At 38.3% G+C, this 9,558-nt stretch overlaps 1 pseudogene; it reads right to left on the reverse strand.

The window, feature by feature from the left end:
• Positions 1-1,289: 1,289 nt before the first annotated feature.
• On the reverse strand, positions 1,290-6,544 carry LOC141637487 (cell division control protein 6 homolog B-like; annotated as a pseudogene).
• Between the last annotated feature and the right edge of the window lie 3,014 nt (positions 6,545-9,558).

Raw genomic sequence — 9,558 nt, forward strand, 5'->3', positions numbered from 1 at the left:
GTGCAACCTCCGCTGCATCAACTTTCATGCTTACTTTTTCGCCATTTTAAGACCTAACAAACTTCAACAACCCTGTGTAACCAAACCCAAATTATAAATTACTGCAAGAACAAGTCAAGAAAATAAGAAAAACTATGTCGCCACTGGTTGCGTATGCTAAGTACCTAACTATACGTGTTGGAACGCATGACTTACACCACCCAATGGCCATCGTAATTAATAGGAATATTTATAATAGTTGGGCCTCAACGTAATAAGAATATTTATAATAGTTGGGCCTCAATAACCTTAAGGTTTTGGTTGAGATGGTTCATCTATCATGGTATCAGAGCCAGTGTGACCGAAGGTCACGGGTTCAAATCCTGGCAACCTCAAAACTCCTAAAAAACTCGAGCTGGAAACCCAGCACATGGTACGGGGGAGCCGGTGCACAACTAACCACTCTTCAAACCCAGCACACGGTACGGGGGAGCCGGTGCACAACTAACCACTCTTCAAGCCCAACGGGCATTTGAGTGAGGGAGCGTAATAGGAATATTTATAATAGTTGGGCCTCAACCATCACCTTAAGGTTTTGGTTGAGTTGGTTCATCTATCAGTAACATTAAACCCTAAACATGCTATATGATTATTTATAGGGTCCTGCCAAATGAGTGACATCTCTAGGAAAAAATTGCAATGACAAAATTGTGAATTAGATCATCTAAGTTACCTGCTGATGTTGCGTAAGAGACTGAATGGTCTCTACTACGGGGGATTTATATGTCTTCGACAATTTGAATGCATAAAACTATCCTAGTGCATGTCAGAATGTTGCATTACACTAATGACTTCACAACAGTGATAATACGATAAGAACAGCGAGCCACAACAGAATAAATTTGATCAAACAGTTCAGCGAGCCACAAAAGAGTCCATTTGATCAAACAATTCAGTCCCTTATCTCAGGTGAATACACTACAGAAAATAGAGTGAGATATCAGTGAGAATCATGACTTAGATGTCTCACGGTTGGGTACTTGAGTGAGTTAATTACTTTTATTTAAAAAGTCGGGTTTAAGTCAGAAAACTGAACAAATGGCAGGCAATGATCTGTGATTGCTTAAGCAACAGATGGGACATGAAAATAGGACAGGGACTCACAGATATACTCACTTTCCCTATATCAATTTTTTTTTTCTTTTCTAAATGCTGCAAGCAATGTATTGAAGAGTCAGAAAATGTGTTACACACCGGCGCGCACACAGAGCTTTTCTCATATATCCAGATGCAGCAGCAACTTTCTGTCATCAAAATGGATTTCAGATAATTTTGTCAGCACTTCCATATGTTTCAGTAAGATGAGGCTTAAGAAGAGAAATCTTTTTTGGAGTCTCAAATATATATGTTCTATCCGGGACTGACTAACGCCTACCTCAACTAGAACTACATGAAATAGCAAGAGGTGAACTCCATATATGCCCAGAAAAAAATACAGGAAGTCAGACTTGTTGGGCCATTGTTACATTAAACCCGAACTGTCACATGCTATATGATAAGTTTTTAGAGATATCCAATGAGTGACATCTTTGGGAAAAAACTGCAACGATAAAATTGTGAATTAGATCATCTAAGTGACCTGCTGATGTTGAGGAAGAGACTGAATGGTCTCTACTACAGGGGATTTATAGGTCTTCGACAAAGCAATTGCCATATGATGGATTTGTACCTGTGATAATAAAGAAAGGTTTACGTCATATCTGTGCATGTGCAAGATGAACTTTGTTTGTAAGACAAGGAAATAACTAAGCATCCACAATTACAACTAAAAATGACTTAGCTACAGCGAGCTACTGAAGACTAGGCGACAATTTGAATGCGTAAAACTATCCTACTGAACTTGAGAATGTTGTGTTACACTAATGACTTCACAACAGTCAGAACACCATAAGAGCAGCTAGCCACAAAAGAGTCAATTTTATCAAATTGTGCAGTTCTTTATCTCAGATGAATTTCAATGATACACTACAGAAAAAAAAAAAAAAAAAAAAAAAAGAATGAGACATCAGAGTCGAAGACTATTTGAGGACTTGCGACATCTATCTCTCGAGAAACTGGAGCTGCTGGAATATTTACTTGGTCAGAGGAAACATCTTCAGCCGATAATATATTGACATCACTGGCAGTTTCTTTCATCTCGGATTCTAATACCCCAATCGCACTGCTGATGTAAGTAAAAAATAAGACTGAGCATCATGCCTCAGATGTCTCATGGTTGGGTACTTGAGCGCGTCAATTACTTTTATTTAAAAGTCGGCTTAAAGTCATAAAACAGAACTTGAGCGCGTCAATTACTTTTATTTAAAAGTCGGCTTAAAGTCATAAAACAGAACAAATGACAGGCAATATTCCCTAATTGCTTAAGCAACACATACTCATTTACCGGAAATCGGATTTTTTTTAAATGCTGCAAGATACGCCGCACATATGACCAACAGGTGCAATGTATTGAAGAGTCAGAAGAAAGGGTCACATATGACATACCGGCACACACATACATCTTTTCTCATATCTCCAGATGCAGTAGCAACTTTCTGTCATCAAAATGAATATTTGAGATAATTTTTGAACCAGTCAGCAACTCAACACTTCTATATGTTTCCAAAACGACAGGGCTTAAGAAGAGAAATTTTTTTTGTAGTCTCGAATATGTTCTATATGGGAATTGACTAATGCCTAGGTTAAGTAGAACTACATTCAACTTGTGGGTTACATTTGACAGTACAGTTTGTGGTTAAGAGTTCCACATCTGACATTAAATAGCTCGAGGTGAACTCCATATATGCCAAGAAAAAAAAATTCAGGAAGTCAGAATACTCACTCTTGAGCAAAGATGCAAGGCTTGAGGTTGAAGACTCGGTTAGGAAGTGCCTGCTCAGAAAACATAGAATGGTGTTAAGAGAAAGTTGTCTGAGCTTCTCCAAGGCTTTTTAACCTTTTCTGATGATCAGCATTTGGCGAACACAAAAGAAAGCACTAACCATTAGCCTGTCCTGAAGAATCCTTCGAATTTGGTCTTTTGTGTAAGCACGATTGTTAACACTGCAGGTTTACCTGGCACCAGAGTTCAAAGAAATCAGAAAGATATGGGGAGAGAACACAGTATTATTTTCTTACACAAAAACACGCCATTTTCTTGACATTAAACCATAACTCTCAAGGTCTCATCTCTGAATTTTTTCTAATATAAGGCTTAAAACAAAAGAAATTAACAAAATAGGGTTGAATTGAAAGTTATTACTCAAAATGGGTCCACGTAGAATCGGTATATCTGAAAAACAGGTTCAGAAACAAGTCGCTCCGTCGGAGAGCGGTTTTCCGTTAAGTCGCTCAGCCACCGAGCGACCATAGTTAAAGGCCCAAAAAATCAAAAAAGAAGCTAGTTCGAATCGAACCGCAGACCTTCCGCGCAAATATGGGTTGTAATGTGTACAACCAATAGAACAAGCGTAGCTATGTTGTTAAGTTTAGTACTTAAACATTTAGTAAGATTATTTAATTGTCATTGTGTTCATTTACATTAAATTTGTCATTAAATGCCTAATTATATCACAATGATTTCCTAAGCCTGATGGTTTGGGCATGGATTTTAAGTGGAAGAAGTCGTGGGTTCGACTCTCTCCAGCAACATTATTTATTTTTTTATTGCAAAAACTAATTTAGTGAAGTCGCTGGGCCCCAGAGCGACTTGGGCTAAAATCACAAGCCCTTAAAAGCGACTGTATTTTCAAGTCACCCAAGATGTAGCCGCTTTGGGGGAAAGCGATTTGGATACGAGTCTAGCTTCGGGTGTGACGTGGACCCATTTTGGGTAATAACTTTCAACAAACCCCCATTTTGTTAATTTCTTTGATTTTAAACCCTATTTTTGAAAAAAAGTCTTTTAGTCCTCATCTCTTGTACTAGAAGTCACTTCCCAACGGTTATTGCTAGATCACACTCCATATTGCTTACTTGCGTTGGCATCATTGATAACAGAGATAGATCAGACGATCAGGTCAGTAAGTAGCAATAGATGAACTTCGAACATACAACAGTCGGCTCAGTGCATGGATCTGAACATTAGATGAGCAATGACACTTATCAAATAATAGCATTGTGATCAAAGATAAGAGCTTACAGTTCAATGACTGCAATCTAGGAAGAAACCGTTCAGCTAGATCTATTGCATTAGCGATTCCTGAAACAAGGCAAACAGCATGAGAGCAATCTGGCAAACTTAAAGCGATCTGGAACATTAAAAAGCTTAGTACAAACATGCAAGCAAATTAAAGACTCTCAACAATGATTTAATTTCAACGATACCTATTAAGATACATCTTGAAAATGGCATCATAGTAAGCATAAATAGCTCGTGCAGCACTTCACGATCACTCGTGATAAGGTAGTCAAGCTCATCAATAATTAACACCCTGATGCAATAAAATAAAGGAACAGATTTGAGCATACATTTTTACATGTTCATGTACAAGATCACAAGTAACTAAGTAAGCCTCTTACAGCATCTTCTTATCTGGCAACTGCCCTTCTTGTGCATATAGATTTTGTATGTGTTTCAGGGCAGACGTCGAACCATTGAGTTTTCTCTTTGGTTGTATATGCTGAAATATCTGCACACGAGAAATACAAACATTTCAGAAGAAATGTCTAACAAGGAAAATCTAAAAAGCAAGTCATGTTTGGAAAAGCATCATACCTTTGTGAAGATCTCAGAGGACTTGGTTAAAGAAGTACAATTCATATACAAGACATCTGGGTGTTGTACATTTATCTGCTAGGAGAAAAAGATGTCGAAAATTAGCACAATGCAAGATTTTGGAGTTAAGACCTTGACGCGAACAAATTGAGCAAATAGTTTAGAATTTCAGCCATAAGGTGAGATTTCATCATAAAATCAATGGATAATTTACGATTATAGGGGTAGTCCACCATATTAGAAACTCGTCTCAGTGCCTCAACAGTCTACGTCTACCAATGTTGGACAATGCTTCATTTATTTAAAACTTCAACATAATCCCAACATTCGTAAAGCATAATTAGATGAACACACATAGTAAGTTGAACCATATTCATCACAATTATTGAAACAGCATTCAAATCTATAACTGTTCTAAGCATTTGAATTGATTCGCCACAAAATGAACCTAGAGAAACAAAATGAACATATGAATTCAGGGAATGCTGTAGAATAAACTCACTTCAGTAGACCAACTAAACAAAGTTTGCTTAACTTTGTCCATAACCATTGTCTTTCCGGTACCAGGACACCCGCATACATACAAACTGCCCGATTTCCCCTTCTCTACACTGCCTTTGCAAAAGTCTAGAACCTTCTTCAGCTCTTCTTCTCTACACACCACACTACAAGGTGGAGTCGAAACATGCAATGCCTCTTTCACCTTTTTCATCTGCTCCGCGTCTGTGTATTTCACATATCATATCCCCAAACATCACTACTTAATATCCAACGACAACAACATTACCTCAATACCTCAAAGGCAATCGTAAACTTAAGGCAAGCGGAATCAAAATATACATATTTTTCCAAATGAGCCGAAAATTAAATTGCATTAAAAATCGTATCAAATGACTTCTAACTTCTTACAAAAACAAGGTAGTTAGTATACTGAGTTATTCTGCCTTACAACATCATAACTCGAACAATCCGTATATTTCACATATCGAATCAACAACAGCAACAACATGACCTCAATACATCAAATGCAACTGCATATCATATCGAATCAAATGATTTATACTTCTTATAAATGCGCAACTAGCTTCGTGAGTTGTTCAGTATTATTAATTCATCATAGGCTGAACTAAAAGATAACGAGTCTTTGGCTCCATTAAAAGCGGAAATACTAAATCAATTCAAAAAAGAAATTTAACTTTAATTAAGACCTCTCTCACAAAAATAATAAAAACGTAAACAATTGACTGAGACGGAGGAAGTACCTCTAGGATTCCATTTCGGCTTAGGAAATAAATTATCGGAAGATTTCTTAAGCGGCGATCTGCTCAGCGTTACCAATTTCTCATTGAATTCCTTGTCAATTGAATCAATTCCCTACAATTTGAACAAAATAAACATCATTATACATCATTATTTCCAATTAAATCAAAAATAATTAAAAATAAATGGATAAAATGAAAGGAACTAACAGTAGAGGGAGATGTTGGAGTACTGTTGATACACCGGCGAGGAGACTTCCATGTCGCTGGAGAAATAGACGGAATTTCATCGTCGACGGTAGAATTTGATCTCAGCCGCCTCTTCGGCGGCGTTGTTAAGCTGATTTTATCGATGGCGGTGTCGCCGGAAAATGCTGACCTGGCGTGTGTAGGTATGGGCCCTATGGCAGGCATTTTTTAGTGACGGTAATTATTGTGTAAGACGATTTTATCCTCTAAATGGTGGTTAGAGAGAGAAAGCGATAGTTGTTTAATGATGAGTGAAGATTGGCGGGACAATTCGAAAGTGGAGAGAGATTGGTGAGGGACATTTTGGCGCCAAAATGCGGTTAGATTGCTTCCTCATCGAGGTTAGTCAAATACTCGTATTTAGGGATGGGCATAATCCAGTCCGCACCGGGAAAATGGACCGGACCGGAATTTAGTGGACCGGAATCGATATTAAGAATTCTGGTCTCGGTCTCTAGTCCACCATTTTCTAGCATTCCGGTTTTCGGTCCGGTATTTTCCGATCCGGACCGGAATGCCCGAAATTAGGAAGACTAAAATCACTTCTAATTTCTATTATACATACAACTCTATGTTTAAACATAAGATTGTAGGTCAATTTTGTTGGAGTGTTGTCTTGAAAAGCAAATTTCCTCTCTTTGCCTTTTATCCCACATTGGTGGGGAACATCAATGTTTTGATATTTATAAGGCTTCCTTCACTTGATGGAGTAAGAGATTGGTCCAAGGAGGTTTTTGTGGTGAGTGTTGGGCATGTGGGTTTGGGTCCAAACACACACGCGCGCGCGCGCCCGGCCTAGCTCGGGCTCGGGCTCGGGTTTGGGTAGAGCACCTGTGGTGCGGGCCAAAGGCCCTCTTTTACCTTTTTGGTCTTGTGTGATGTGGGCTTGTCCACATTCAGTGTATATAGGAGTAATAGCAGTCAGTCAAATCTGTATGTTAATTGCTGCAATTAAGGGCGATTATTACGCCTTAATTGTGTTTATTTGGAGCGTTTTTTGGCTCCTAAGCGCTTCTATTTTCGACTATAAATAGAGCGACTTACCTCCTCATTTTACACACGAGAAATACACACAATTCCTTTCTCTTCTTCTATTCTCTCGAAAATGTTAAGGTGTAGTTTCATTCCGTTCCAAAGTCTTCTTACTTCGGTGGTGCGGTTCGAAGGTCGAGTGTTAACCTTGGGGAACTACGGCGAGAGACGATATCCACCATGATCGTGCGTAATAGTTTTCAAGTCGGTGGCTTTATACCACTCAAGCCTTTGCATATCTCTTACGATAAGTCTTTTTCTGTTTCATCTTTCCCTATTTTTTCTGTCGGATTTCCATTGTTACGAATTATCATTCCAACAATTTGAAAACTATTATTTTTGTCGTAACAATGGCTGCCATCTCAAACAAAATCCTGTCTAAATTGTCGAAATTGGAACCCTTAGACGGTATGAACTACAAAAGATGGTCTCAGAAACTGCTTATGTATTTTGAACAATTAGAAATCGACTATGTTTTATTTTTCGACCCTCTGTCTTGTAACATTTGCTAGTGTAGAAACTACCCCACCTTAAATCATTCTTTGTTAAGTCGAATGAGGAGTCAATTAAGAAACATGATAAGGATAAAAAAACTGCTAAGTTCCATCTCCTTACTCATATGTCGAATACCCTCTTTGACTTATTTTCGGTTCATAAATCTGCTAAAACCATATGGGAGTTGTTAGAGAAAAAATATGGGACTGACGATGCGGGTAAGAAAAAATATGTTGTCGGGCAGTGGCTTGGGTTTCAAATGGTAGATGACAAACCAATTATGGAGCAAGTTCATGTTTATGAGAACTTGTGTGCTGATGTCACTAATGAGAGAATGAAACTAGATGAAATATTTTTGGCCAATGTTTTGCTAGAAAAATTTCCCCCTTCCTGGAATGAATATAGGAATCATTTGAAACATAAGAAAAAGGATTTGTCCCTTCAAGAACTGGTAGGCCACATGAGGACTGAAGAAGCTAATCGTCTGAAAGATAATTCAGTCCAATTGTCTCTTACTACTGTCAAAGCCAATCTCGTTGAAACTGGTGGGTCTTCAAAAGAAGATAGGTTCAAGGGTAAGGGAAAGGCTAAAGCTGGTCAGGGTCAATCCAAGGGTCAGAATGCTAAGAAAGTTGGTCAAGGGAAATTCACCAAACCTGCCTCAAAGATTCAGAAACCAAATCTGGTATGCTATGTTTGTGGGAAAACGGGTCACAAAGCTTATCAGTGTCCTCAAAAGAAAGTTGCTGCTGAAGCTAATGTTGCCGAAAAGGATGATATTATCGCTGTTGTAGTGGTTGAGGCTAATCTGGTTGCAAATGCTAGTGATTGGATTCTGGATACAGGGGCTTCAAGGCATCTTTGTGCTAACAAGGATCTCTTTCTTGAATTCGAAGATGTTCTTTGATGGTGAATGTGTCTACATGGGTAACTCTTCTTCTCTTTGTTATCCGGCAAAGGCAAGATCTTTCTCAAACTAACCTCAGGGAAAACTCTTGCTTTAAATAATGTTTTGTATGTTCCTACTTTGCGTCGAAACCTCGTGTCTGGTGCCTTGCTAAACAAAGCTGGTGTGAAACTTGTTTTTGAGGCTGACAAGTTTGTAATGTCGCGCAATGGGGATTTTGTGGGCAAGGGTTATCTCTGTGGGGGTTTATTTGTTTTGAATGTTGATTCTCCTATCATTAATAATAATGCTTCTACTTCTGCTTATATTGCTGAGTCTATTGATGTTTGGCATGGTAGATTAGGTCATGTGAATGTTGATTCGATTAAAAGGCTCAAATCTACGTCGCTTATTCCTTCGTTGTCTTCAGAAACTCATGAGAAGTGTCCTAGTTGTGTCGAGGCCAAATTTGCTAAGAAACCTAGTAGACCTGTTACAACTAGACAAACGAGTCTTCTTGAGTTAATTCACACCGACCTAGCTGACTTCAAAAACACCATGAGCAGAGGTGGTAAACATTATTATGTCACATTTATTGATGATTTTTCTAGATATACCAAAGTATATTTGCTTAGAAATAAAAGTGAAGCTGAGGACATGTTTATAAAGTTCAAAACTGAGGTAGAAATTCAGCTTGATAGGAAGATTAAAAGAGTCAGGTCCGATCGAGGAGGAGAGTATGGCTCTGGTTATTTAGTAGATTTTTGTGAGAAAAATGGTTTAATACATGAAAAGAGCCCACCATACTTACCTCAATCGAATGGTGTAGCTGAATGTAAAAATAGAACTTTGAAAGAAATGATGAATGCTATGCTTTTAAGTTCTGGCCTTTCTGATGATAT

Source organism: Silene latifolia, unplaced genomic scaffold (genome assembly GCF_048544455.1).
Source record: "Silene latifolia isolate original U9 population unplaced genomic scaffold, ASM4854445v1 scaffold_119, whole genome shotgun sequence".
Lineage (NCBI taxonomy): Eukaryota > Viridiplantae > Streptophyta > Magnoliopsida > Caryophyllales > Caryophyllaceae > Silene > Silene latifolia.